The sequence below is a fragment of the Stegostoma tigrinum genome, chromosome 11 (assembly GCF_030684315.1).
Source record: "Stegostoma tigrinum isolate sSteTig4 chromosome 11, sSteTig4.hap1, whole genome shotgun sequence".
Lineage (NCBI taxonomy): Eukaryota > Metazoa > Chordata > Chondrichthyes > Orectolobiformes > Stegostomatidae > Stegostoma > Stegostoma tigrinum.
The window spans coordinates 78,898,722-78,902,624 of record NC_081364.1 but is presented as its reverse complement, the minus strand read 5'-3'; positions in this window follow the sequence as shown (position 1 = coordinate 78,902,624).

Genomic DNA, 3,903 nt, shown 5'->3' with positions numbered 1-3,903 from the left:
TGTGGGAAGATAAAGCTGCTAAGGCAGCAGCACATGCTTGGGAGAATGGGCAGTGGTAAAATTCTCATTCAGATACAGTGAATAGAAGGAAGAATAAAACACCAAATAGAGCTCAAGTGCATCCGTTAATAGAGGCAGAGAAAGTTAGACAAGTGCAGGGAGGGGAATGTGAGAGTATGGTGGGGAATGTGTTTGGACAGTTAAGTTCAGAGGGAACAAAGGAGTGGATGAAACATTCAGCAGCAGATGAGCAGAGACTGAGAAGAGCCAGGTGATGGTACTGGGGTGGAAGTGGGCAGTCTTTGTGACAGTGGGTATATTTGGTTGAAAAGTAATTTTGGCGTGTGAAGTATTTCACCATGGCGATGACCTGTTTGGTTCAGGCTCAGACAGTTGCCAGGGAGAGGGATGGAGTCAGTCATCAGGCAGTGGAGATTGTGTTTGGGACTGAAGGCAAAGAATTCAGTTCTGCTATTATTTAATTGAAGGAAATCTCTGCTCCTCCAGGGCCAGATGCCAGACAAGTCAGGATGGTGGGTGAACCAGACGGAATTTGGTGGTGATGGTGTTCACATTCCCTGCTGTTTCTCAGTCATAGAGGCTGAGTATTTGGAAGATTCTGATAAGATTATAGTCAAGTTGTGTGTATTGAAAATCGCCTTCCTTCAAGTCCCTTCCTTCACATAGAATCCAGAGTCTTGGGAGATATTCCCTCTCACTCTACTGTTGTTTGTTTAACATCCATATTACAGGATATACAAAGGGGGAGATTACAAACCCAAATATTACAACATGATCTGATGGAGTTGCCTGCTTTATTACAAATGGAATATGATCTGATTTTGAACACGGGAGTAAACAGCCCTGAAGTGAAGACGCGCACATGTTGTGTGTGTGTGGACAAGGCTTCAGCCAATTGTCAGGCTTTACAAACCACAAATGCAGTCACACTCGGGAGAAAACAGTGAAAATGTGGCAATTGTGAGGAGGAATTACCCCATCAGAGCTGGAAATTCACCGACGCTGTCACACCAGTAAGAGGCCATTCACCTGCTCAGTGCGTGGAAAGAGACTGACTCATTCATTTAACTTGCTCCAACACCAGCTCGTTCACACTGAGGAGAGATCATTCCAATGCCTGGATTGCGGAAGGTGCTGTAGAGGTTTCAGGACTGCTATGCCATCAATGTGTTCATACTGCAAAGAGACCTTTTAAATGCCCAGGCTGTGGAAAATTCTTCAAAACTTCCAGAGAGATGTCATCCAATCAATCACCTCGCACCAGTGAGACTTTTAAATGCCCTGACTGTTAAATATACTGTGGGGGCGCAAAAAGAGGTCACACATTTCAGCAGTGATTGGATTTTGCAGTTCATCACATTCAAGACTGAAGGCAAATTTTTAATATTTTGGATAAAACTCATGTCACTCATCTTTATTTCAAAAACAATGTGGCAAGTCATTGTAAGGACGTGATCATGGAGTACTTGGTAGAATTGTGACGACTTCATCAAGGGCAAGTCATACCTGACAAATTTTAGACTTCTTTGAGGAGGTACTGAGCAATTCAGGGAAAGGAGAGCGAGTGGAAGTGATCTGTTCGGACATCCACACGACATTTGACAAGGTGCCACATGGGAAGCTGCCAAATAAGAAGAGAGCCCATGATTTCAGGACCAAGGCAGTGACAAATCTTGAGGATTGAGTGACTGGCAGAGCTCTTTTTCAGGATGGCAACCAGTGACTTGTGGCATTCTGCAGGTTTGGTGTTGGGGCACCAATTATTCACATTGTTCATTAACAATCTGGACAAAGGAATTGAGGGCATTGTTGCTAGGGTTCCAGATGACACAATGATAGGTAGCGGGATGGGTTATATCCAGGAAGCAGGATGACGACAGAAGCACTAGGGACAGGCTAGGAGAGTCGACAAAGAAGTGGCAGGTGAAATACAGTGAAGGAAACTGTGTGGTTATACAATTTGGTCAGAAGACGAGAGGGATAGACAATTTTCAAACTAGTGAAAGGCTTTCGAAATCCAAAGCACAAAGGGGCTTGAGAGTTCTAGTTCAGGATTCTCTTACAATTTGTCCACAGGTTCAGTTGGTGGTTAGGAAGGCAAATGCAATGTCGACGTTCATTTCAAGAGAACTGGAAAACAGGGTAGAGATGTACTGTTGAGGCAAAACAAGGCTCTGGTCAAGCTGCATTTGGAATACTGTGAACAGTTTGGCCCAGTACTTAAGAAATGTTGTGCTCGTGTTGGAAGGTGTCCAGAGATGTCTACCAAGAATAATCACAGGGATGAAGGACTTGTCATATGAGGTTTCATTGAGGAATCTCTGTTCTTGTTAGAGTTTAGAAGGATGGGGTGGGTGGGTGGGAATCTGACTGAAACTTACAGAATACTGAGGGGCCTGGATCGAGTAGACGTGCAGAAGATGTTTCCACTATAGGAGAGACCAGGACCTGGGCGCATCATCTCAGAGTGAAGGGATGCCACTTTAGAACTGAGAGAAGGAGGAATTTCTTCAGAAGAGGGTGATGAATCTGTAGAATTAATTGACACAGAGATCTGTGGAGGCCATGCCGTTGAGCGTATTTCATAGAGAGATGGATTTTCTTTTTATTAGTGACGGGATGAAGAGTTATGGGGAAAAGTAGGTGAATGGTTTTGAGAAACATCAGCCATGGTTGAATGGCAAAGCAAATTTGATGAATTGAGTGGTCTAATTCTGTTCCTATATCTTCTAGTTTTTTGGTAATAGTTCAAATGAAATTTGGTCCCTTTACAGTGCATTGCATCTCCCCTGCATTGGTAGTTGCTATAGTCCCAGAGAGCCATAGAGCTGTGCTCTCACTAGATAGAGGGAAAGAGAGATGACCGGTGATGAGTTTAACTTGAACTCCTGCTCATAATCTCCAACAGCTAGTCCCTCTACCGTGTTCCCATGAAACTGCTGACCATCCACTTTTCCCCGTGTGATGCATGTTGTTAACAATTCTCTTTCTTCTGGGCCTGTCCCTCTCACTGATAATTACACCATCATCAACCTTCTTGAGAAAGACTGATGCTTCATTGTACCATCTTTGCAAACTGTCCACCTCTAACCTCCCTTTCATAGATGATTCAGAGTTGGGGATCAAGTGTAGTGTGTCAAAGTTCACAGATGACACCATGCTGAGTGGTAAAGCAAAGTGTGCAGAGTACACTGAATGTTTACAGAGGGATATAGATAGGTTACCAGATTGTACTGCATCTGCCAGGTTCTTGCCCAATGTTGAAATCATCCATTTTGGTAGGAAGGGCAGCAAAATGGGCCGTAATTTAAATTGTGAAACATTGCTGCATGCTGCTGTGCAGAGGGAACTGGGTGTCCTTGTGCTCGAACCAAAAGAAAAATTGGTAATTCAGATGCAGCAGGTAATACAGAAGGCAAATGGAATACTGACCTTCATTGGTCAGGGAATAGAATTTAAAAATAGGGAGGTTATGCTGCAGCTGCATACGGCGCTGGTGAACCACACCTAGAATACTGTGACAGTTTTGGTCTCCTGACTTGAGAGAGGATATACTGGCACTGGAGGGCATACAGAGCAGGTTCACTAGGTTGATTCCAGAATTGAGATGGCTGATGAGAAGGGGTTGAGTAGACTGGGACTTATACTCATTGATATTTTTTTAAAAAATGACAGGGGAGTTTATAAAACTATGAGCAGAATAGATAAGATAGAAGCAGGGATGTTGGGCAGGTGGAACTAGAACGAGGAGGCATTGCCTCAAATAAGAGGCAGCAGATTTAAGACTGAATTAAGAACAAACTTCTCCCAAATGATTGAGAATCTGTGGAATTCCCAACCCAGTGAAGCATTTGAGGCTACCTCACTGAATGATTTTAAGGC